At 44.5% G+C, this 26,710-nt stretch overlaps 1 protein-coding gene across 8 annotated transcripts in view; it reads left to right on the forward strand.

Annotated features, from left to right (window-relative positions):
• The window catches only part of GATAD2A (GATA zinc finger domain containing 2A), a 101,474-nt gene that overhangs the window by 26,920 nt on the left and 47,844 nt on the right, over positions 1-26,710 (forward strand). For 4 of the 8 annotated variants that reach the window (XM_081136457.1, XM_081136462.1, XM_081136461.1 and 1 more), the window contains exon 2: positions 15,082-15,169. The exons of 2 other annotated variants lie outside the window; for them this stretch is intronic. The gene's annotated coding sequence lies outside the window, so the exon portion shown is untranslated. Of the gene's footprint in view, positions 1-15,081; positions 15,170-16,252; positions 16,277-26,710 lie in introns of all 8 variants that reach the window. 2 more of the 8 variants (XM_081136463.1, XM_081136458.1) reach the window with 1 other exon arrangement.

Here is a 26,710-nt window from a genome sequence, read left to right on the forward strand (position 1 = left end):
TGAGGTGGACTTTGTGGGTTGCTTGGGAACCTGGCCCCACTTAGGGCAGTGTTTCTCTGGGATGTACAGTCCTGAGTTCTCAATAACCAACAGCTTAGAAGTCCACCTTTGCTTGGAAGACAAAGTATATGCTGGCCCTGTGTGTGCATATTTGCATATGCACACATGTGCTTGTGGGGGGGGAGGTGCTTGCCTTGCCTGCTGGAGAGGAGCCTGACCTGTGCAGTCAGTCTTGTGTGTGCACATGGAATAAAGACATTCCAGTTTGTTGAATGTGGACTTTGTGTGGCAGAGTCCTGCCTTTTTGGGGCCCCCAGCTTTGGGTTTAGTCTCAAATGCAGGCCAAGTCCCACTGAGGTCATAACCCAAGCCTGTGTGGCCCTTACAGATTTCTTTCTTTCTTTAAGGCAGAGATTCAAGTGACCTCATAACACATCAGAGTTTTAGTACTAAAATTTCTTACCAGCAAGGTAAACTCCTGTCTTGAGGAAGAAGCAGCAAGCAAGTTGCAAGACTCCTGTTTCCTTGCCATCCCATCTTGGGAGGCAGGCCCTTCACTCTTCTAAAGCTTCTGTGGGGCACTTTGGCCTTTGCTGCCTTGCTCCTCTTAGAGCGGGGTTCTCCAGGTATTCGACCCCCAGTGCAGTTTTCTTCCTGTGTGCTCCTTAGATGCTGGCTCTTTGGACATGTCGAAAAAAACTCCCAGCAGACAGTGAGCCCTGTGTCTGTCTGGCACCTCCTCTCCCCTCAAGCGGCCCTTCTGTGAGGATTACATGATGGGAAGTGTCCATGCAGGGTTCTGGGAAGCTCTGACAGCTGAGAGAAGCTTGGTGTAGCCCACCACCACCTCATTTTACCCTGTTGTGCTGCGGGTGATGAGCACAGTGTGCAATTCTGTGAACACCCTCCCCGAGGACCACCTCTTTCTGGCACCCTCATGTTTTTATTGCCAGGAAGGTATGTCTGTTGATATAGTTTTTCAGTTCTTAATTGGTGTGTGTAGAATAGGCCACAATCTTACTGATGGATGTTGCCATTTGTTAATAGTTTCTTCCTTCACACTTTGCAGCATTTTAGTCAGTCACATGGTTTTTGCCATTGCTGCCGTGCTTCATCATCAGAGTTGCAGCAGTAATGAAGTGTCTGGGTCTGGGAACCAGCTTGTTGGCCTGGACCTTGCAGTGAGGCCTCAGGACCCCTTGGGCCAACTACGTGGCCTCAATCAAGGTCATCAGTGATGTGTTTGGTTTACAGCTCCTGCCACAACTGAGAAGTTAATAGATGATGTTGACGATTTGACCTGGCCCCTAATGGTCAAAGAAACTGAATCCTGCCTCTTAGGGAAGCTTGGTTGGTCAGATGGTTATAGGTTCTTATTGGAATGCCCAATGTCAGAGTGGATTTCTAGAATTCTACCAAGTCCATGCTTCTGTTCAAAACTTGGCTCCGGGCATTTGGAAGGTTTGTGGATAGATGACACTGACCCTGCCATCTGCCTGGGTGCTCACTAGTCGCTCCGGATTTGGATCTAGGCAGATCCTTTAATGGTCCAGAAACTACCAGCTTCAGTAGACCTCAGTCACTCATTCCTGGTCTCCTGTTGTGAGCCTGGAGGATGGGACCCTTCTTTGAGATCAAGGCAGAGGTTCCCTGAGACTCTAGATCTTTCCAGGGTTAGAGGTAAGAGCTGGAGGTACTCCCTGTTTACCTTTCTTCAGGGAGATTTTTGCCTTCGTGTCTGCTGTTGCTAACTGATCACAATAGTTAGTCTTATCTTGGATGTTGCAGGGTTAAATTCTGTGAACTACTGTGGGTAAATTTTGCTTGTATTCCAGGACTGTGAAGTTCTTTTCCTCTAGCCTATGCCCAGGTCTTCATTTGTATACAGTGGGGCTGCCTCAGAATGCTGCTCTTTCTGGGTGCTTATGAACAACAAACAGAAGTTTTCCCTTTTCCCTTCCAAAGAAAAACATCCTGGAAAGTATGTGGGGAGTACCTGCTGGAGGTACAAGATTGCATGCCAGATCTAACTGTTTATGCACCAGGACAACCTGTTTGAAGGTGGCTCAGTAATATCCTCCATGCTGCTCCTCAGAAGACTTTGGGGATTCCTTGGTCGTCGCCCGCTCATGAATATGCAGATCAGGGTTGGTGCCTTGTTATCAACAAATAAGCAAGTGACCTGTCTGTTGAATGGGGGCTGTTTTTACTGTATGGAGATGTTTAGATGGTGGCTTTGCTCTGCTCTCATGGCACATACAGCCCTGTGGCTGTGTGAACTGGGTTAAGACAGCACATGACACCTGTGGCCAGGGTCTAGGACCCCTTAGAGGCAGCAGAGGACACCCTGTTCATTGGTGAAAGAAGGATTCTTGCCTTTCCAGGAGGCTACCTGTTTGATAAGGTACTGCCTCTTTAAAAACAAACTCAAAACTTGCCACAGGAGTGGAATGGTTGGAGGATTTCTTTCTTTTTCTTCTTTTTTTTAATGTCTATTGATTTCAGAGAGAGGAAGGAAGAGGGGGGGAGAGAGAGAGAGAGAGAGAGAGAGAGAGAGAGAAACAAACATCAGTGATGAGAGAGTCATTGATCAGCTATCTCCTGCACACCCCCCTACTGGGGATCGAGTCCACAATCTGGGCATGTGCCCTTACTGGGAATCGAACCACGATCTCTTGGATCATAGGTTGATGCTCAACTGCTGAGGCACGCCAGCTGGGCAGGATTTATTTCTTGACATGAAAATAAACACAACCCAGCTATGAAGCTAATACAGTTGGTTGAGATACCGTACATCATGGAGACCCTCTGGATGGTATGTCCTGGGAGGGAGGCTGGATGCCGTTGGGACCTCCTCCTGTTGGCCACAGGCTAAAATGGAGGCGATGTTTTCTGCAAGTGGGGCTTTTTGTGATCCTGACTCCCAAATTTTTCTGTTTTAACTGGTTCTGGAGACTCAGCTACCCCCTTGTTAGTTGTCTCAGGAAGGCTCTTGGCGTGTTTTGCAGTCACAGGTCACTCAGGGACATGTATGTTTGCAAAGGACATGTTTGTACGCTTTCTCGCCCAAACCAAACTAGGCAGGGAACTCCAGACTGTCTTTTTTTTTTTTTTTAATTCTCACCTGACGATATTTTTTTCCAATGATTTTTTTTTTTTTTTTTAAATGGAGATTGGAGGAGAGGAAGGAGGGAGGGAGGGAAGAGAGAAGGAGTGAGAGGGACACATTGATTGGTTGACTCCCACATGCGCCCCAACTGGGGCCAGGGATCGAGCCTGCAACTGAGGTACATGCCCTTGACTGGGAATCAAACCCACAACCCTTCAGTCCAAGTACTGACGCTCTAACCATTGAGCCAAACCAGCCAGGGCCAGACTGTCATTTTTTGCTTCCTTACTCTTACTCTCTTCAGGTGCACTTGATTCAGAGATAGTTGGGGTGCTCTGGGCTTTCCTTTTTGAAACAATGAGCACAAAATGCCCTCCCTCTGTGAATGGATATCTTGTGTGGGGTCCCTTGGTGTTACTCTTTTCTGTGCAGCATCCATAGATCTCAGGTAGGGCCTGGGCCTGTTTCTGCCTCACAAGATAGATAGGCTTGGTACTTAGAACTTGCAGGGGATGCAGTGTTTTCCTTTTCAGTGTTGTGGATTGGTCGGTGGGCCATTTGGGCTAATTGTCTAGGTCTCTCATGTTGGAAGCTCAGAGTTCAATCCCCCAGTGGACCTGTATAAGGGTCCCCTGTCTAGCCCAGGTGTTCCAGGAAATATGTTTGGGTTGAGCTGTGATGTCTCTGGTTTCCACTTTTAGGAAAAGTTTGTGCACAAGAAAAGTTAGTCATCTTTACTGTTCACTTGATGGACACTTTTTGACACACTGGCTTATGCCTGTGAGATGGGGCTGGAAAGGTGTGTCCAGAGAGACAGAGTGCTGTGGGAGGTAAGAGCTGGGGTGCGACAGGTGCACTTGAAGTTCATAAGAGGTAACATTTGATGCTGTCCTATCTCACCATTCTGAGTTTTTCCAGTGCCACTGTTTTTTTGCGCAATTTATTTGGGGATTGATGGGAAGCACTGGTTGATAGTGGAAGATGTCAGGGACATGCTGGTCTGGGAAGCAGGGTTCTAGAGACATTTTGGCTGTGGGTATACCAGGGCTTTGTCCAGGGCCTTTGTTCTGTACATACTTTGGTCCAAAGGGTTAAAATGTGTGGTGGTCTGCCTTGAAGAAATATTGTGCTAAATGAAATAAGCTAGACACAAAGGGACAAATACTGTGTGATCCTACTTATAGGAGGTCCCAGAATAGTCAGATTCATAGAGGCAGAAAATGGAATGTGGGTACCAGGGGCTGGGGGTAAGGGGATGGGGAGTTAGTGTTTAATGAGGACAGAGTTTCAGTTTTGCAAGATGTAAAAGTCTTGGAGATGAATGGTGGGGATGGTTGCACAACATTGTGAATAAACTTAACACCACTGAACTATACACTTAAAATGGCTAAGATGGTAAATTTTTTAAAATTCCTTTTTTAAAAATATGTTTTCATTGATTTTAGAGAGAGGGGAAGGGAGAGAGAGAGAGAGAGAGAGAGAAACATTGATATAAGAGAGAAACATCGATTGGTTGCATCCTGCACTCATCCCAACTGGGGATCAAACCGACGACCCTTTAGTGCACAGTACGATGCTCAGTCAACTGAGCCACACCGGCTAAGGCTAAGATGGTAAATTTTAGGTATATTTTTAAATTTATTGGGGTGACATTGGTCATACATGTTTCAAGTGTAGATTTCTGTAATACATGATCTGAATATTGCATTGTGTGTTTACCACCCAAAGTAAAATCTCTTTCCGTCACCATGTGTTTGATCCACTTTACCCTTTACTACTCTCGCCACCACCTTTTCCCTCTGGTAACCACCATACTGTTGTCTGTGTCTATGAGTATGTTATGTATATTTTTAACACGATGAAAAGTGGAATCTTTTTGAATTCAGAAATATCTTAAAGGGATGAGAGCATCATTTTATCCTCCAAGACTTAGCTTAGGGAGAAAGGAACAAAGGCATTCATGTTTTTTTGTTTGTTTTAAATATGTTTTTATTGATTTCAGAGAGAGGAAGGGAGAGGGAGGGAGAGAAACATCAGTGATGAGAGACAATCATCAATTGGCCTCCTCCTGAACGCACCTTGCTGGTGATAGAGCTCGCAACCCTGGCATGTGCCATGACTAGGCATCGAACCGGTGACCTCTTGGTGCAGGGGTTGACACTCAACTGCTGAGCTTCACCGGCCAGGTGACATTAATGGCTTACCTTGTGCCACATACTATGGGATTTAAGAAAAAAGGATATGTGTGGTTCTAGAAGGTTCATTGTAGCATCATCTTGGGAGTGTTGGAGCTCAGAGATTCCGTGATTGTTCTTTGGTCCCTAGAGGGGTGGGGCCTGGATGTACTTCTTCCAGCTTGGTGAGGTGACACAGGATTACTGGCATTGTCAGAGGACTTTGGAGAGTAGAGTCCAGGAACATTGGAGGTCTTCTGTACCCTAGTGCTCGGCTCCGAGAGCAAAGGTATTCCTTGTTTTCCTGTGGCTATTTGTCAGAGAATTTCCTTAATGTAGCACCTACACAAAGTTGGAGACAGTGGATCCTAGGTCCTTTTTATTAACAGAGAAGTCATTTCCTCTTCTTCTTGTGACATTTTCTTCAGGATGTCCTTTAATATTGTAACACACCACATTATCCTCTGTACTAAATAATTCCAATATTTCCAGAGCCTTGGATTAGTCTAGATGTGGACATTTGATTCCTGGATTCCTGGACATTTTTATTTTACTGTTCAATTATAGTTGACAATTATTATTTTGTATTAGTTCAGGTGTACAGTACAGTGGTTAGACATTTATATAATTTAAGAAGTGATTTCCTTGATAATTCTAGTACCCACCTGGCACCATATAATTATTACAATATTATTGACTATACAGTAAAACCTTGATATAAAGGACTAATTTGGGTGAGGGGGTGTCTGTTAAACCTGAAACTTTGTTATATAATAAAGTGGATTTTCTGAATGTGTATGTTAAAAAATCAACAAATTAGTTTACCTGCTTTTACTTATGTAGACACATTTGGGTAATTAAGTGTGTGTGAAAAGTCCAATTTCACAGAAAAGTGTTCTGTATGTATTACAGTAATTTTAAATTTATGCTGAATAGGTCTAGTGAATATTTCCATTCACCAGTCACTGTGAGTGAACAAATGCACACAGCTGGAGCATGGCTTAGCGTATGTCAGAACACGGGCCAGCGTGCATTAAAACTGCTACAGAAAGGCCACTTGACAACAGAACCAATTACCACACGTGATGCAGTGTGATCATGTGCTAATCATTTGCTGAACATTGTTTAAGAGCGGTGACTCTTGTATTTAAATATGTAGGCTAAAGTTGCAGATATGTAATATTTATGTTGGCAAAATCACTACATTGTTTTTTCCAATATATGGCCTATTCGCTGAAATTTGTTAAAAATAGCAGTGAATTAATAACAAAAAAATAACCTGTTATTTTAATTATAAGCAATCTTGGTTAAAAGCATTTTAAAATGAACAGGGTGTTCATTTTCACATATGACATATGGACTGGAAATTTTGTTTGTTAAATCTGAAGTCCATTAAATTAGGTCCAAAAAATTGAGGGTTTACTATATTCCATATGCTGTACTTTATATTCCCATGACTCTTTTGTAAGTACCAATTATATTTTTTACTCCCTTTGCCTTTTTCATCCAGTGTCTCATCCCTCCTCTTTTCTAGCAACCATCAGTTTTTTCTTTGTATCTATGAGTCTGTTTCTACTTTGTTTATATTGTTCTTTAGATTCCACATATAAGGGAAATATGGCATTTGTCTGTCTTTGACTTATTTCACTTAGCATAATACCTTCTAGGTCAATCCATGTTGTTGGAAATCCATGTTGCTGCACATGATAAGATTTCATTTTTTTTTTTTTATGACTAATATTCCATTGTATGTATGTACCACATCTTTATCCAGTTGTTTGTTTTTGGGCACTGAGATTGCTTCCATATATTGGCTATTTAAAATAATGCTGCAATGTACATAAGGATGCATATATGTTTACAAATTAGTGTATTGTGTTCCTTCAGGTAAATACAGTACCAAGAAGTGTGATTGCTGGGTCAGATGGTAGATCTACCTTTAATTTTTGGAGGAACCTCCATACTGTTGTCCATAGTGGCTGCATCAATTTGCAACCCCAACAGTGCAGTAGGGTTCTCTTTTCTCCACATCCTCTCCCAACATTTGTTATTTGTTGATTTATAGATGATAGGTGTGAGGTGATATTTCATTGTGGTTTTAATTTGTATTTCTCTGATTATTAGTGATGTTGAGCATCTTTCCATATGTCTATTGGCCATCTGTATGTCTTTGTTGGAGTTTTGTCTATTCAGGCCCTCTGCTCATTTTTTGTTTGGGTTGATTGCTTTTTTGGTGTTTAGTTGTATAAGTTCTTTATAAGTTTTGGCTATTAATCCCTTATTGGATATATCATTGGTGAATATTATTTCCCATTTGGTAGGTGGTCTTTTCGTTTTATTGATGGTTTCCTTTGCTGTGCAAAAACTTTTTAGTTTGATGTAGTTCCATTTGTTTGTTTTTGTTTTGTTTCCCTTGCCTGAGGAGATATATCAATAAAAATATTACTGAGAGCAATGTTAGAGTTTTCTTCTAGGAGTTTCATGGTTTTGGGTCTTACGTTTAAGCCTTCAATCCATTTTTGAAAAAAAATGTCTTTATTTATTTCTGAGAGAAGAAGGAAGAGAAAAAGACAGAAACATCAATGATGAGAGAGTCCTTGATTGGCTGCCTCCTGCATGCCCCCTACTGGGGATCGAGCATACACCCTGGGCGTGTGAGCTGCAATCTCCTGGATCATAAATGGATGCTTAACCACTGAACCATGCTGGCCAGGCCCTCCATTGATTTTTTTAGAAAGAGTGGAAGGGAAGGGGGGGGGGAGAGAGAGAGAGAGAAAGAGAAATATGTTGATGCAAGAGAGACATTGGTTGCCTCCCTCTTGCATACATACTGACTGGGGCTGGGGATGGAACCTGCAACTGGGGTATGTGCCTGTGACTGGGAATTGATCCTAGGACCCTGAGGTCCCCGGGGCCGACTCTCTAACCACTGGCCAGGGCATGGCTGGGTGTTTTATGGTGGGATAATAGATGAGCAGGGGAGTGCAGGATATGGGCTCATGGGCATGACATATCCATGATGACGGGAGAGGCCCTTCAAGATGTAAGCCATAGAGGCCTCTAGAACTCCCGAGTGACTGTCACCAAACAGCCATGTCCAAGGAGGCAGGGAGAGCTTTTCCTTGGGCTGTGGTGGGCTCAGTCCTTGCCTGTCTCCATGTTGATTCTTCCTGGATAGAGTTCATACTGTTTCAATTTTATTATTTTTTTTTAACATATCTTTATTGATTTCAGAGAGAGGAAGGGAGAGGAAGAGATAGAGACATCAAGGATGAGAGAGTCGTCATAGTTCAGCTGCCTCCCGCATGCCCCCGACCGGAGATCGAGCCCGTACCCAGACATGTGGGAATCAAACCATGATCTCCTGGATCCTAGGTCAATGCTCAATGACTGAGCCACGCCTGCCTGGGCCATATTGTTTCGTTTTTTATTCAATGGTGGAAACATAGTAATTGGGTATTTATAATTAAGGGAGGATTCCAGATCCCGATTTTCTCCTGTGTGCCTTGTTGGGCATTGGATAAGGAGATGAGTGAGAGCCGTTTCTCTTGGGGAGCATTTGGGGAAGACAACCTAGTGGGATGCCTGATGTCAGATGTCAAGTTTCAGCTGTGCCAAGTGATGGGGGGATGGGTAAGAGCTGGTCAGACAGAGTAGGCCTGAATAACAGGTGCTTATGTCTGAAGGATGAATGGAAGGAAAGGCTTTCCTAGCAGTGGGAACAGGATGTGCAAAGGTCTGGTGGTAAAGGCAGGCAGATGTGGTGAGTATGAAGAATTGAGACAAGGCCAGTGTGGTTGGGGGCCAGGAGCATGGTGTATGTATGTACACATACATATGTGTATGCCAAGTAACTTCCATAGGGTCACCTGGGCCTAAAGCAGGCAGAGCCTTGAAATCCATGGTGAGGTGTTGCTAGTATTGGGGGTTTTAAGGGGCTTTAGGAATGGCCTCATTGGCGCATTACAGGGAGTGAATGATCTGTCCCTCAATAAGGCTATGGTTAGTGTAGTTAAGTGAGGACAGGCAGGGGCAGATGATGGCCCTGGAGAGCACATACTGGCTGTTACCCCAGTGGATGCCTTGGCTTGACAGTGAAGACAGGCCAGCTCTGGTTGCCAAGGATGGGCTTCTGTGGCCTCTCTCTCAGCTCCGTGGCCCTCATGGGGCAGGTTCTTTGTGTTCAGTCTGCTGAATCATGCTCTCTCCTGCTCTGCAGGTTAATGAGGGTTCCATGCCTTAGGGAGAGCAGGTACCGCTTTGTCCTCAGGGACCAATAGGGAGCTGGAGCACCTCCTTCATATACCTATACCCTTTTTTTTTTAAAAATCTTTATTAATTGCAGAGAGAGGAAGGGAGAGGAAGAGAGAAACATCAATGATGAGTCATTGATCTGCTGCCTCCTGCACGCCCCCTACTAGGGATGGAGTCCACAACTTAGACATGTGCCCTGACCAGGAATTGAACCACAATCTCCTGGATCATAGGTCGATGTTCAGCCTCTGAGCCACGCTGGCTGGCCGATGCCCTGACTTTTTGTTTCAGGCATGCCACTGGCTGGATCACCTCTGTTCCTTTAATATTCAGCACAACCTGTCAGGGATGCAGTTTCTTCCTGCTTTCAAGGATCAGGTAGTCAGTATTTTTGGCTTTTGGGGTTGGACTGTCTGTCGCTACTACTCAGCTCCACTTTGTAGGAGAAACAGCTATAGACAGTGCACACTTGGGCGGGCATGGCTGTGTCCCAGGAAAACTGTTCACCGCAACAGGCCCAGGCAGTAGTTTGGTTATTCCAGAAGAGAAAACCGAATTTCAGGCTCATGTGAATCCTTCCCCAGCCAACCAGCACCACGTGTTGGAGCAGTATGACGTATGGGCTTCCTTGACATGCTCCACAGTTGTCCTGCTTCAGTTTCTCCCTTTCTGATAGGGCTGGCTAGGGAGCTCCCTTCCTTGACAGTGCAGTTGCTGCTAAGACTATTGACATAGATGGTCTAGGTAACCCTGTCTTCAGGAGCACTAGGATTGCGTGGAACAGGTGGACTTTGTGGACCTAGAGATGGGAAAAGGTGAATATATTTTGGGGTTTCACCTTGGAGTTTTTCGGCCTAATGTCATATTGCCAGGACTGGATTTGAGCCAGGGTGGTAAATACTTGGTTGTAGACAGTTAAAGAATTTTAGCGATAGCACAAGTGTTGGGTTAGTGCAGATGGTGATAGGAGGAAACCAGAAGTGTGTAGCTTTCACAAGGGCTGGGCCTCTGGCAGGGATGACGACCTTCTGGGGGCTCCTTGGAAAGTCCAGGCTTCCTGGTCAGGTGCCCACGGCCCTAGAGACCTGTCCCTGTGTTGGCCGTGGGTGCTGCAACCCGAGCGCCTCCTCGGAACTGGAGCTACCCAGACAGCAGCCAGTGTCTGGCTGGGGCTCCTCCCCTCAAGTTAAAAGGGAGCCGACCTTACTTGCCTGAGCTCAAGAGGATGAAATGGCTACAAAGGGCTTCTGTTGCCCATAATACGTGACTTGATTTCATGTAGATCACCATGCCATGCCCTCTCATCAAGTGTGATGTCTCTCAGACTGGGAAATCAGTGTGTGGGGTGTGTCTCAGAGTTGGTGTGGGGGTTTTGTGTGTGTGTGTGTATGTGTGTGTGTTTGTGTCTAAATGTAAGTGGAGTACCCAGGTGCAGGGTCAAAGCCAAACCATAATGATTTATCAAGGGAACAGAAGAGTCTCTTATGAGTTGGTAATTGTGTACTTAAGGGTTACTTGATACTGTTCTAAATGTATGGGTTGGAAATAAAAACAGTGAAAGCTCTCTAAACCCAGCTAGTGTGGGTGGATGGCAAAACAGTTCAAATGAATATATCAGTGAAAAGTGATTATAGTTTATTTCAGAGAAATGCTCCCAGTTCTCATGGTGCTAAGTGGTCGCTGCTTGGTTTTGCCTCCTTTTTGAGTTTCACACTAATTGTATCTGAGAGTCTGCTGCTCCTCAGATTGGTTCCTTCTTCAGTGTTAAACCGTCCTGGCTCGTTCATTCCATAAATATTTATCAGGCACCTGGTATGTGTGTCAGACACTGTTCTAGGTGCTTGGAATAAAACAGGCATCAGGCAGACAGACACCCCTTTCCTTGTGGCATTTATGTTTTTGTCAGGTAAGAAAGTCCATAGACACAGTAGCTGCCTTGTGTGGAGCATGCAGAAAAGCCAGGGCTGTGTGAAAGCAGCAGGGTGGGCCTCTGCGAGGGAGACATTTGAGTAGCAACTTGGGGGCACATGGGGGGGGGGGTCAGCCATTGCCGGGGGGAGAGTGATCGATACAGAGGGAACAGCTTGCACAAATGCTCTGGCAACTGTTGTTAGAACAGGCTGTATACAGACATTTCTGAGAAATTGTGTGAACTGAATGCGGACTGGGCATTTGTTGACATTTAGGGATTTTTATATGGTGGTTATATTTTTAAAGTTCCTTTTCAGTTTGGGTTACAAATTGAAGAATTGATTGTTAAAATGATAAAGTGTCTGGGATTTTGTTTAAAACATAAAAAGACCCCAAGATGGGAGGGTGCCTGGTATGTTGGAGTCATGGCCAGGAGGCCAGCCCTTCTGGAGCAGGATAAGCAGGCGGCCGGTGGGTGGGCCTCCACGTCCAGGTGAGGCTCGAGCTTTATTCTTTTTTATTCTGTGTGTGTTTTTATTGATTTTTAGAGAGAGACGAAGGGAGAGGGAGAGAGAGATAGAAACATCGATGAGAGAGAACATCAATTGGTTGCCTCCTACATGGGATGAACCCCACAATCTGGGCATGTACCCTGACTGGGAATCGAACTGGTGACTTCTTAGTGCATGGGTTGATGCTCAGCCACTGAGCCAAATTAGCGGAGCTCCACCTTCATTTTAAGTGAACACAGGCCCTTCAGAGCATTTGAAGCTGAAGATTGAAAGCGGGAAATCTAGTTTGCTCATAGTAGGGAGGATGGTGTGGCCAGTGGAGGTGTGAGGAGTGGTTGGAGCCCAAGTATGTTTGATGGCAGAATAAACAGGATTTCCAGATGGACTGGATAGTGGGGTAGTCTGAACAAGAGGGCAATTCCAGCCCTGGCCGGTGTGCTCAGTGGTTAGAGCATTGGCCCGCACACCGAAGGGCTTCTGGTTCGATTTGCGGGCAAGGGCACGTGCCTGGGTTGAAGTTTAATCCCCAACCTGGTCAGGGCACATGTGGGAGGCAACCAATATATGTGTGTCTCTCTTCCCCCCCTCCTTCCCTACCTTTTACTCTCTCAAAATCAATGGAAAAAATACCCTCCTGGGAGGATTAACAAAAATAGAAAATTTTTTAAAAAGGAAGGCAATTCCACATTTTAATCTGAGCAGCTGGTAGACTGTGGATGTGTCGTGAGCTAAGATGGGGAAAGCCATGGTGGAGCATGAAGGTCTGAGGTGACCTTAAAACTTGCATATTGCATTCTACTCATGATGCACTGTGTGTGTTGTGATAACAGATTGTTAAGATGACCTTCTTCACCCTGGCTGGTGTGGCTCGGTAGGCTGGGCACCACCACCCTGTGCACCGAAAGGTTGCTGGTTCAATTCCCGGTCAGGGTACATGCCCAGGTTGTGGGCTCGATCCTCGGTTGGGGGTGTGCAGGAGGCAGCCGATTGATGTTTCACTCTCACGTCAATGTTTCTCTCGCTCTGTCCCTCTCCCTCTCTCTCTCTCTTAAAGATGTTTAAAAAAATAAAAAAATGACCTTCTTCCTTGCCAGTTAACCCTTCAGGAAATGTCCAAAGTGTCTTGTGGTCTCATGGAATATGATACTTGGACCTTTGTTCAAAAATCAGTTGTCCACATCTGCGTGGGTATATTCTGGTCATCTATCTACATGTCTATGTTTATGTCCATTTGGTTATTATAGCTTTATGGTGAGTCTTAAGCTCAGCTAGGGAAAGCCCTCCAAATTTGTTCCTCTTTTTCAGTGTTGTTTTCACTACTCCAAGTCATTTGCATTTTCATATAAATTTAGAATCAACTTGTTTTTTCTACAAAAAAAGCATATTAGGAATTTTTGATTGGACAGTATTGAATTTGTGGACCAATTTGGGGATGGAGAATTGATACCTCTGACCCATAGATAAGACCTATCTCTTTATTTAGTTTTTCTCTTATTTTCCTCAAGGATTCATCATCATAGTTTTCAGTTTATAGGTCTTGCACATTTTAAAAAATCAAATTTTTTATGCTGTTGTAAATGGATTTTTAAAAAAGCTTTGAGTTCTGGTTGTTTGTTGCCAGTGTGTAGAAATTCAGCTGAGTTTTGTGTTTGGACCTTGATCCAGAAGAGAACAAGTGCCTGGAAAGCCAAGAGCCCCTGTTTCTGAGGCTTCCCCCTGGATGGCAGAGGGGGGCTACTGCTTGGGAGGTATGAAAGAACTAGGATTAACTGCATCCACTGTGTTTCATGCCCTGGACATCACTGAAGAAGATGCTGTGTGCTCCGTGGTGCCCAAATATCACTGATATTTGCTTATTTTGCAAGTTCTCCTGGGGGTATATTTCTCACTATCCATGAGCTGTGAATTGCTGTGAACCCATTTTAAAAATAAAGGTTTCATATTAGAGCAAACATTCTTTGGGCACAAAGAATGACAACAGAGGTGATACTGACAACACTCAGCAAGTTAAAACTGACAGCACTGCCTGGGAGTCCAGTATTTGGTAGGTTCACTGGGTTTAGACTGTGCCTGAAGCCCTGGACACCTGATATCACAAAAGTGGAAGCCCTGGGGTCAGCTGTCTCTGTGATCTCTGGAGAGCCTCCGAATATTTTGGAGGGTTAGTTTTCCAGTCTGTAAAATGGGCAGCCCCTTCCTCCCTGAGCAGTGTTAGCTCTGTGGTGATGGTTCCTGGGGTAAAACTGTGAGTTCCCCTACAAAGGTGAAGCTGCCTCCATTTGAGAGGTGAAGTGTGCCTGGGACAGACACATCACACCCCTCAACTTCTTGAGGGCAGACCCTGCACTGCCTGGAATGATGGGTGGTTTCTCTCAGGTTTGTACCAGGGAACATGCACCTGGAGAGGGAGACCTAGGTGACCAAGTTGGACACGTCAGATTCCTTATCTGTAAAATGAATATGAGTCTGTAACTTGCCCCTAAGTTTGTCCTAGGGATTCATAGAAATACTGAGATTTTTAGCACAATACCTGGAACTCACAATTATGCACCTATTAAATGCTGGGTATTACTGTTTCTGCTATTAATGTCATCTGCTATTAATGTCATTACTATTACAGTCATACCTTGAACAATTTTCTGGGTATTTGGCACATTGGTATTTGGCTGTGTATAATCTGGTCTCTATCATATTGTTAAAGACAGCATCTGCCAACCTAGTGTTTGTTGGTTAGCAGCGCATCGGGTCATAGGTCAGAGACTGATAGAAATTTATTTCCTCAGCTTCCCCCTGTAGAAGATAGCTGAGACAGAGCTCTGGTTAGAATCTAAAATTTCGTTATGTAATTCCAGGGGTTGGAGGCATTTAAAACTGCCGGCGTGGCTCAGCAGTTCGATTCCCGGTCATGGCACATGCCCAGGTTGCAGGCTTGATCCCTTATAGGGGGTGTGCAGGAGGGAGCTAGCTGATCAATAACTCTCTCATCATTGATGTTTCTCTCTCTCTCCCTCTCCCTTCCTCTCTCTGAAATCAATAAAGATATATATTTTAAAAACCTGCCAGAATGTTCTAGAAACTTTCCTCGGAGACTCAGTGTTTGTTTCTTTGTCCTTCACTTTAGGTTGGTAAGCACGTTGACGCAAGTTGCCTTTTACATAGCTGCTGCCATGGCCAGCTGGTAGGACCAGAGTCCCATGCCCAGAAGCCAGGTGAGTGCTTGGGTTCTAGTATCTGTAATGTAGGCTCTGACTCATTCAGCTCCTTGAACATTTAAAACAGGGCTGCTTCAGAAGCTGATGGCTACCTCCTAGAGCAGGGGTGGGGAAGGTCTGGCTGTGGGCCCTATCATTTGGTCTGGCCCTGCCAGACAACCACAGGTGGGACCTGAAATTCAGTAAATCTCAGAGCTTTTTTCATAGCTAATTTTTACGTTGATAATTTTGTATGGCCTGTGAATGATGGTTCTAAATATCCTAATGGCCCTTGGCAGGAAAAGGATTCCCCACCCCAGTCCTAGAGGAAATTGAAGGAGTCAGGTCCCTTCAGGATTGTGTGATAAGACTGTCTCCACAGGGCTACCTAGGCCCTGCCTGCCTGCTTTTGCTCTACCCTCGTATCTCGGGTCACTCACTTGAAAAGCCGTGGCCTAAATAGGATGAGCCGATCCTCTGTGAGGATCAGAGGCAGAGGATAATCCTGGCCAGGTGGCCTTGGCCCTCTGGCCATTTCTGTGATTTCTCAATGCTGACCAAAACTGGTAGAATTTTCCTTTAACCATTGTCAATGGTGCAGGGCCTTGCACTGGTGCTTGGAGCTGGTTGCCCTTATCTCACCCTGTGTCTGTGGGGAAACTGAGCCACCCCCACTGCTTAGAGCTGTCAAGGGCTCTCAGGACCCAACAGGTAGTCTCTGCCATCCGGATGGGATTTTGTCTGTTGCTATTGGGCTGGCCAGCAGTGTTTTGGAAAAGGCTGCCTGTCTAGAGAAGAATGTAGAACCTAGAGTCATCATAGGACTTGGAAGCAGTGTGGAAACCTCCTGGGTCAGTTGCTTCCTCATAGTCCAGCTGGCAGGTGACTTATCAAAGGGTATATGTCCTAACCTGCATCACAGCTGCTCAACTTGCCTGCTGGGCTGAGTGTGGTATTTGACAAGGGTGTAGGGGTCAGTTTTGTTAGGTTTCAACTCTTATCTGCCTATAGCAAGAAAATATGGGCATGGTCAAGTAATCCTGGTGTCAGGAAAACATTTATAGAATATTCTTTTAAAAAATTTTTTTAAATTTATTTTAGAGAAAGAGGCAGGAAGGCGGGCGGGTAAGCATTTATTTATTGTTCCACTTATTTATGCATTCATTGGTTGATTCTTCTATGTGCCTGACTGGGGATTGAACCTGAAATATTGGAGTTTTGGTACAATGCTCTAACCATCTGAGCTACCTAGCCAGGGCTCAGAATATTCTAACAAAAATAAATTTTACTGGTGTTTAAAAATAATTTTATATTTAAAATATAATTTTCATACTATACAATTCACCCATACATTTTAGTGATTTTTTTTTTTTTTTTTTTTGTATATTCAGGAGTGGTGCAACCATTACCTCTGTCTTGTTCCTGACCACTTTTATCACCTCAAAAAGAAACCCCATCCACATTAGCAGTCACTCTCCATTCCCTTCCCTAGTCCCTGGCAAGCACTAATCTACTTTCTATGTCTATAGATTTGTCTGTTGTGGACATTTCATATCAATGGAATCATACAATGTAAGACCTTGTGTGTTTGGTTTTTCTTACTCTTTGTAATATTTTTGAGGTTCATCCACTTTGTGGCATGAATCTCACTTCATCCTTTTTTTTTTAATCCTCACTCGAGAATATTTTTTCTATTGCTTTTCAGAGAGAGTAGAAGGAGGGAGGAGAGAGAAAGAAAGGGGAGGGAGAAACATTGATGTGAGAGAGACACATCAATTGATTGTCTCCCACACATGCCCCAAGTTGGGCGGGGATTGAGCCTGCAACTGAGGTTCATGCCCTTGGCCGAAATCGAACCTGGGACCCTTTAGCCCTCAGGCTGACACTCTGACCACTGAGAAAAGCCAGCTAGGGCTCACTTCATCCATTTTTATGGCTGTGTGATACTCCGTTGTAGAGATGGATCACATTTTTTTTATCTGTTCATCTGGGATGAATTTGGGCTATTTCCGTCTTTTGGGGATTGTGAGTAGTGCTGTTATGAACATTTCTGTGTGCAAATTTGTGCTGGGTGTTCAGGATAAAAAATGGGTGTGACTTACAGAAAAACAGTTCACAGAAAGAGTAATGCAGATGGCTCTTAACCAACCAGGGTATGGAAGATGCTTAGTCTCTCTGATACTAATAGTTGTTGGAGCTTCATCAAAGCAACATTTCTGACCTTTTCCCACAGAGTTGACACCGTTCTGTTGATGGGAATCAGGCACCACCATACATTGTTTTGGGGGGTTCATTACTCTGAGTAGGAATTGCTTACCCTTTGTTCCAGTGATTCCACCTCTAAAAATGCATTCCAAAGATGGACTGTTAAAAATAAGGATTGTGACAGGACTGTTCATTACAACATTCTGAAGTAGCAAAACTGGAAATGACTTAGGTGTTTGTCAAGTTGAGGCTGGGGACTGATGGGGTGGAGCAGAGCCCCTCAGTGAAGGAAGGATGAGATCTATATGTCACGGTGATGGGAATTTTAGGGTGAAATGACAACTAGAAAAAAGAACAACGTGAAAGATAAAGAGATGTAGTTTGCTCACTTTTATCTAAGGAAAGGGGGGGATATGGACGTATGTGTATTTGCTTATATTTAATTTTTTTTAAATGGAAGTATAGCCCATAAATGAACCACATGGTCACCTCTGGGAGGAGGAATGAGAGTGGACAGGGTTACTGGACACTTACTTGCGTTTCTTTCTGTGCAGCACTGGGTGTGTCTTTTACATAATTATAAAATAAAAGTATGTAGAAGGGCAGGTGGCAGTCCCTAAAAAACCAAAGCAAAGTGAAATAAATTAATCTAGGTGCATGTCAGTTGTGACTCAAGTTGGTGACTTAACCTCTCAGACAAGATTTATGTTGCATGCCCTTTAAATATAGTAGTTTGACTGTAAATATTTTAGTGAGATACACCATGAAGGCAAAATGAAAATTTTAAAAAATCTTCAACTGTTTTTAGGAATCATATTTTTGGTTTCAGGTTAACAGTACCTATAGTCTTAGTATTACACATTATAGAAGAAAATAAGTCTTTAATGTTTTTAAGAACCAAAATTTTCAGTATGAAATAAAAGTGTAAATATAAAAATCAAAGCATTTAAGTTAAAATATTTTAATTCTAAATATGCATTGGAATATCCCAGTTGTATCAGACAGTACTGGGGTTGTGCCAGAAAGACGCACAGGGCCTCCCCTGGTCGAGGGTGGGGCAGGTGAGCATGAGGGAGAACAAGGAGTCCCTGAGTTGGAGCATCAAAGGAGTAAAAAAAATCCATGTTCTTGTTGGTGCTCAAAGGAAGGAAGACACTTGCTGGTTCCTTTGGAGGGAACCAGCTCATTTTGAAAATTGGTAAATAGAGGAAAAGAAGCAAGCATTTATTACCTCTTATCTCTGGACTAAATTCACATGGAATAAAATAGTGGGTATCAGGGCAAGTTTCCCTCACAGCTCAGTGCTGCCCTATAGAACTTTCTGGATTGCTCTGAACCTATACCTGGAATAGTTTGAGGGTGTCGAGTTTTGATTTAATTTGATTTTAATCTATTTAAGTGGCAATATGTGGCTAATGGACAACACAGCTATTGACATAATCTGGCTAATTAAAACGAAATGATGGAATTATGAATTATAGATTTTCAGACACCTAATGAAATGGTAGGTCCCAACAGCGAGCATCCTCAGTGGCCAGCCCCCAAGAAGGGCACCCATGCTTAGTTGGGCCTCAAAATCTAGTTTATGAGGAATCAGGTGTGTTATTATATCACAGGGACACCACCAGCAAAACCTGTCTGTGGGAAATAGGATAAAGGACCTAATTTCTTTAATGTGTGATTAAGAGGAAGGGAGTGTGGTGGGGAACCTATAGATTTCAACCAGGGTGACTTTGACAGATTAAGGAATGCTTGTTAAATTGTTGAAGGTGTGATTGTGGGATGGTGGTGGTTTGTCCTATGGAGATAAATGCTGACCTGTTTATTCCTAAATATACATAAGGTAGGATTTGCTTCACAGAAGCTAGTGGGGTGTGGGAGACTAAGATTGGTCACCTGAAGACCATAGGTTGTGGGTGCATGTAGTTAATCATGCTGCTCTCTTTACTTCTGTGGATATGTTTGCAATTTTCTGTAATCAAAGTTTACAAAACAGGTTTGACCCAGGCATTCCCTGAGGGAGCTTTATGACGCACATCACCCAGGGCATGGGAAACAGCCATTTACAAAGTGAGGATGGTAGCCATTTGTGGTTAGTTTAAATTCAAGCAGAAAACCTTCAGCAGAGATTCTGGAATTGCTGTGAGGGGCCATGGCTGGTAGCCTCTCAAGTGGGGCAGCTTCTCATTATAACACTCATTTTGTGTAATAACACAACTGCCCTTTGTAGAACCCTTGGAAAGCATTAATGATAAAGTGGGCGGGTGCTGTTCACATTTCACAGGTAAGGAATCTGAGGCACATGGAGGTGAATGAGGCATCATTCTGTGGCTGTTGGCACCTTCTACTCCATGAGCCTGTCCTTCCCAGAGCACATCTAATTATCATCTATGCTTTCTCACGTTAGTACTTTGACTCTGGCAACCTATATGTTGTTTTCAGACCTAAGATAATATATTCTTGATTAGAGACCAGTCTTACTTCCCCATTGTTGGCCATCCATAGCAGCTGTAGCCAGTAGAGTGGATAAAGTAGGTGGTTAGCTGGTCTTCAACATGACCTTGTCTTATAAAAAGTAGTGCTTTACAAGTTTGAGGCTGTGCCATCCAGGGATCACTGTATCTCCCATTGTGGGAGGGACCTTGCCCTGCATTGCCTATCTGCTCTGTGTCCACTGTCCACTCCCACCTTTGTGTGTGTTCTCCCAGGGCTTCCTGGGGCCTGTGCTGCTATGGGTGGGGGGCCTATTGTTGGAAATCCCCAGCGATGTCCATGGGGCCCAGTCAGCCCTGGTAGAAATTAAGCACATGTTTGGACTAATGAGTGGGTGAGATACCTGTGAGACTGAGGTGAGTGGCACACTCACAGTGAAACCTGTGATGGGACTGACTTGAATAGAGCTCTGCCTTTGGTGGTCTGGTGATCCTCTCCGTGTTGGCTCTCTTATCTGTAAATCATGTGTCCCACATGGTCCCACTCCAAGGCATTGGCTCCTTTTCTGGGAGATGGTTCTTACTTCCCACCTGTATTGTGGGCTTACTATGCTGTGAGCACTAGATAGGTGATACATGAGGGCTGTGCCCCTGTTGACAGGGGCTCTTCAGTGGTTTGGGATCTTGTTGCACAAAGGAGTCTTTCCTTGAAGACCTGATTCTCTGTTCTTGGAGGTAAGAGTAAACCTGTTGTGTTTTAGTTTAGCAGCTCTAGAGGGGTCGTAGCTCTTGGGAATAGGATTTTTTGTTTTATTTTTAATCTTGCCTTTTTTAAAATACAAAGGTAAAATTCACACTTTTGGCCATTTTAAAGTGTGAATTCATTGGCATTTTAATACATTGACATTGTGCACCCATCACCTCTAATTCCAGAACATTTTCATCACCCCAGAAAGAAATCTATACCCTATTAGCAGTCACTCCCCCCCCCCCCCCCCCCCGCACTTCCCAGGGCCCTAATCTACTTTCTGTCTTTACGGATTGGCCTGTTCTGGGCATTTCAGATATACCATGTGGCCTATTGTGTCTGGCTTTTCTCACTTAGCATGTTTTCATCATTCATGTTATGACATGAGTCAGAACTTCATTCCTTTTTATGGCTGAATAATATTCCATTGTGTGGGTGGACCACATTTTGTTTATGCAGTCATCTGTTGATGGACAGTTGGGTCATTTTTACTTGTTGGCTATAGTGAATAGCGCTGCTTTAACATTCATGTACAAGTTCTTGTTTGAATATGTTTTCCTATCCCTTGGCTGTATACCTAGCAGTGGAATTTCCGGGTCATATGGTAATTCTGTATTTAACTTTTGAGGAACTGCCAGACTTTTCCACATCATTACACCATTTTATATTTTCTACAACAATGTATGAGGGTTCCAATTTCTGTACATCCTTACCAATACTTACTTTCTAGTTAAAATTTTCTTTCCCTGGCTGGTGTACTCAGTGGTTGGAGCTTTGGCCTGCGCACCGAAGGTTTTCGGGATCAATTCCCATTCGAGGGCATGGACCTAGGTTGAAGGTTCCGTACTGCCCGGTTGGGTCGCATGCAGGTGGCAACTGATCAGTGTGTCTTTCTCACATCAATTTTTCTCCCTGCCTCCTTCACTTCTACTCTCTCTAAAGTCAATGGGAAAATAACCTTGAGTGAGGATTAACAAAAAAATATTTTTCTTCTTATCATAGCCATCCTAGAAGGTATGAGGTGGTATCTCATTGTGGTTTGATTTGCACTTACCTGATGATTAATGATGTTGAACATCTTATGTGCTTATTCACCATTTGTGTATCATTAGAGAACTATCTAGTCAAGTCCTTTGCCCAGTTTTGAATTGGGTTGTCTCTTTATTGTTGAGTTGTAAGAGTTCTTTATATATTTCTGACACTAGACTCTTTATTTTCTTGAATTTATTTATTTTTTTAATTCTCATCCACGGGTATGTCTTTATTGACTTTTGAGAGAGAAAGTGTGTGAGAGAGAAACATCGATTTGTTGCCTCTTGTATGTGTCCAAAACAGGGATCCAACCCGCAACCTTTTGGTGTACAGGATAATGCTTCAGCCAACTGAGCCACCTGATCAGGGCCCTGACACTAGACTTTTATCAGATACCTGGTTTGTACATATTTTCTCCTATTCTGAGGGTTGTTTTTCACTTTCTTGGTAGTGCCCTTTGCACAAAGTATTTGAATTTTGATGGTGGAGGAGGGGACACACAAACAGAGATGAGTAAATAGAATGTCAAGTGGTGATGAAGTGAGAAAAGGGGTAGACGCCCATTGAGGGGCATGTGTGGAGGGGGCCGATGTATGTAATTTTGCTGTCTCAGCTGAGACCTGAAGAAAGAGTGTTGTATAGAGACCTGGGGGAGGAACCTTCCAGGAAGAGGGAACAGAAAGTGTGGAAACGCCCTGGGGTTGGAGTGAACTTAGCTGTCAGAGGAGCAGCCAGGATGTAACTGTGGCCAGAGCTGAGAAAATGGGGTTGTGGGGGCACAGGATGGTGGGAAATGAGGTCAGAGAGGCCGATAGGATCTCAAGGCTGGGTTGGGGCCTTGCTTTTACTTTTAGTGTCATGTTTTACAAAAGGACCATTAATGTGATACTCCCTAGCTTAGCTTCGCAATTTCCTAGAGGTGTAGGTATAGGTGTCCAAAACCAGAACAACCTCTTCCCAAGATTTCCATTTAGAGGGAAGAGCTGGGGTTTCTATTCCAGCTCGTACAGTTGTGCAGAAAGTGCTGTGAGAACTATTTCTTAGGCCCATGGGCTTCATTGAGACCAGAAACTTGCTTTAGTCCTAAAAGTAGCTTTCCCTGCTGGCTCTAATTCTCCTGGGGCAGCTGAGGGCTCTGACACCAAAAAAGGACATGTGTAGGGGGGAGTTTGATAAAGGAAGCCCAGGCAGGGCCTCCGGGCAGTCAAGTTACAACATTGCTGGGCTCCTTGATGAAAACGACAACAGATGCACACCTGTTCCCCCACATTACACTCATGTCTTCTCTTTGGAACGAAGGAGTCTTTTATGGCTCTTCCTGGAATTTTCTGTGCAAAACCTCCCTGCCATGTCCAACCACAGGCCTCAGTGGTGCTGGATGGAACTGGAAGTCAGGGCTATAACTCTGCTGGGCCCTGAGGGAGTTGGCCCCAGAAAGGTTAGAGCCTCCCATTTTGTGATGTGACACCAATGGCACATTGCACATCATGGAAATGGCAGGCCTAATTCTTTGTGGGCTGCAAGGCTTGCAGCCCAGGAGGCAGCTGGGAGGGAACAGAGGGCTGGTCTTTTCCCATGGGTGGGAAATTCCACCAGCTAGCTCTCACAGTGACATACTGCACCAGGGGAACTCCTGGGCACCATTTCCCTGTGGACATTTAATATTACTGAGATTCCCCTTTACAGGTGGCACCTTTGTTTCTGTGTTTTGTGCTCCTCCAACAGCATCTGTTTCTCCCTCTGTGGATGCAGGGTTTGGATTGGGCCTCATCCCAGCTGCTGTCAGAGGCTCAGATGCCCACCTGGAAGTGGCCCCAAGTGGGCGGCATTGGGTGCTTACTGAGCACCTCTGAGATGGCAAACACTAAAGCTAAGTCCTCATCTCCAGTGTTAACCTGGGGGGAGCTAGTGACAGTTTTAAAAAAAAATATGTCGTTATTGATTTCAGATAGAGGAAGGGAGAGGAAGAGAGGGAGAGAAAGAGAGAGAGGGAGGGAGGGAGGGAGAGAGAGAGAGAGAGAGAAACATCAGTGATGAGTCATTGATCGGCTGCCTCCTGCACACCCCCTACTGGGGATCAGGCCCACAAACAGGGTATGTTCCCTGACCAGGAATCGAACCTCCATCTCAGTTGATTCTCAACCGCTGAGCCACACCGGCCGGGCACTAGTGACAATTTTAAAGACACTTGCTAGCATTCTGTCCCCCTCTTAACATGTGACTAGTATAGGTGCAGTTTCTTTTACTAAGTGCCACAACTTGGAGGTGAAGACAGGCTTTTGTCTCATGTCACTGGAAAGGGCGCTCAGAGGACAATGCATTGGGCTACAGTGCAGTCAAAGCTGAGTGGGATCCATGTGGTCATTGTTCCCTGTTTTTAGAGGAGATTGTCTGTTTTGAGGGGAAGATAAAAGCATAACCCCTGTACCATATCCCAGGAGGAGCTTCTCTTTTTTGTTTTTATTTTTTATGGAATGCTTCATGAATTTGTATGTCATCCTTGCGCAGGGGCCATGCTAACCTTCTTTATATTGTTCCAATTTTAGTATATGTGCTGCAGAAGGGAGCACCAGAGGAACTATTCTTTCTCCATTTTTTTTCCCCCCATGACTCCAGGGAGGGAGGTTGAGGTCAGGGAACCTGGCTGTCTCAGGGGGGTGTTGAGCAGCCAGGTGCACCATCAACAGGGATGGTAGTTACTGTGACATGAGCCTCACCAAGGGCAGTGACTGGGTTTTCTAGAGATTACTTGTCCTGAAACTGGGTTTGTTCCCACAGACTGTGCTGGGGTGAAATGATCCCTTTGCTTTCTCCACTGTGCAGTCTGTGTGGGATTTGCCTTGAAGAACCTGAAGAGGTTTTTCTCTTTAAAATGTTGATGGTCACTACTTGAGTATGCTAAAATGTCTGCTCTCCAGGTTAATTTTGTTAAATAAATGTTTAGAAAGCATTAAGCCCTAGCCTGTTGGCTTATTGGTTAGAGCCTCAGCCTGTGGACTGAAGGGTCTTTGGTTTGATTACAGTCAGGGGCATGTATCTTGGTTGCAGGCTCAATCAACCAGTCGATGTGTCTGTCTCACACCAATGTCCCACCCTTACTCCCCTTTTGTCTCTCTCCCTTCCGCTTTCTCTGAAAAAGCAATAGAAAAAATATCCTCAGGTGCGAATTAAAAAAATAAAATAAACATTAACTCAGAGGAATTATTTACAAGTCTTCCACCTTAAAAAACAATCAGATTGTAAATGTGTGTTTATTTGTAAATGTGAATGCTGGAGGTGCTGCCTTTTTTTTTTTTTTTTTTTTTTTTTTACTCCCTCCAGTCTTAATGACCTGCATTGCTGAGTGTTTCTTGAACCTAGGACTGAAGGTCGCCAGGATAGGTTGGATGTCTTGGTCTGACTGTACTTTGGATATGACTCCCCCCAGCCCTGTGGTGATGGGCTTATATTTGTGGCTCATCAGCATTTCAGATGGAGTGCAGTGTTTGGGCACACCTGGGATGTTAGAAATGCCTCTATGAGGGAGGCTGAGATGCTCCTGAATTTATTTAACCTTCCCTTTTGACTCTTGCTTCAGAGCTGAGAACCGCACTTGAAAGTGGTCTCTCTTCCTGGAAGGATTAAGTAGAGAGCATCTGTGGGGGCTGGGAGCTGAGAGGTGCCCTGAGGAGCACACCAATTCTCAGATGAACTTATTTGATAGAGTGACTGGAGGCACTTCATTTAAGTTGTGTGCACACATAAGTCTTTTTGGAGCATGCTCTGTGTCATCTCACAGCCCTCAGTGCTCTCTCTTCCTCCTCTGTCCTTCAGGACCCAGTGAAAGGTTCCAGCTCTCCTCACTCGCTGACTGATGGCCAGTCAGGACCCCACTTCATCCCCATTCCCTGGACTTCTTAATTCTTAAGGGCACCCAGAGCCCAGGGAAGCGCATGGGAGACCTGGTCATCACTATTAGCTTCTTACACTGAACATAAGTGGCCTCTCCATAACAGGGATGCTTTTTCCTTCCAAGCAACCTTATTCCATTTAAAAAACAGTCGTTAAAAGTGTTTTTTTGTGTTAATCCTCACCTGAGGATATTTTTTCCATTGATTTTTAGAGAGAGTGGGAGGGAGGGAAGGAAGGGGGTGGGGGGGAGAGAGAGGGAGAGAGGAAGAGAGAAACATCCACACGCGAGAGACACATTGGTTGCCTTCCATACATGCCCGGGCAGGAACAGGGATTGAACCTGCAATTCAGGTATGTTCCCTTGATCAGGAATCGAACCGGTGACCCTTCAGTGGGTGGGCCAATGCTCTAACCATGAGCCATACCAGCCTGGGCAAAAGTTTTGATCAAGGATCCTTTTATCTGGTTTCATCTACTTTTCTTGGAGATGGGTTTTCATGTGCCAGTATTTTTCTGCTACTTCACTTTTTCTGCTACCATTTCTTCCTCCCTCTTTTCTCTTTACAAATTCAGATTCTGCCCCTGGGTCCCAGCTCAAATGAAGCATTTCTAGATTTTTCCCCTCCTTTGAATCAGTAGGTGGACTACTTTTCTGGTGTTGACTTGTAATAAAATAGTGATTGGCACACACATCTCACAGCCCTTACTGGATCTATGCTCCCATGAAGATGGGGAGCCTGAGTTGCTCCTCAGCCCTCCACAGAGGAGGCACCCTCAAATCACTGGCTCCTTGGAGGTCACTGCTGCGCAGAAGGTCAGTATTTATCAGGAGCCTGTTGGTATCCACATCCTGCTGGACCAGGTGGGCTGTGAACTTAAGAGATGGGGTGTCCTAGACCCTGAATAACTGGCATCTTGTGCTGCAGAATTTCCCTTTTGGGTTCACACATCACTCAGATAAACAACAGCAAACAGTTCTTTGCCGCCTTAGGTAATTTGCCAAGCTTAAATATCCTTGTGCATGAATGAAGTTGTGGAAATGAGTGTCATTGCAATGTGAGTGATTTTAAAGCCTCTGCTCCTCGAGCCAGGTGCAAAATTATTTGTGGGTTGAAGTGATGGAGATGCTCGGTGATCCATGCCAGACCCTTCAGGGCTCTGGGCTCCTTCAAGTGCTTTAGAAGTTGGTGTTCCTGGCCCGTGTCTCGTCTCATGTTCGTACTTAATGGTTTTCCTCCTTGTTGAGACAGG

The sequence above is a fragment of the Miniopterus schreibersii genome (assembly GCF_964146895.1).
Source record: "Miniopterus schreibersii genome assembly, chromosome: 4".
NCBI lineage: Eukaryota > Metazoa > Chordata > Mammalia > Chiroptera > Miniopteridae > Miniopterus > Miniopterus schreibersii.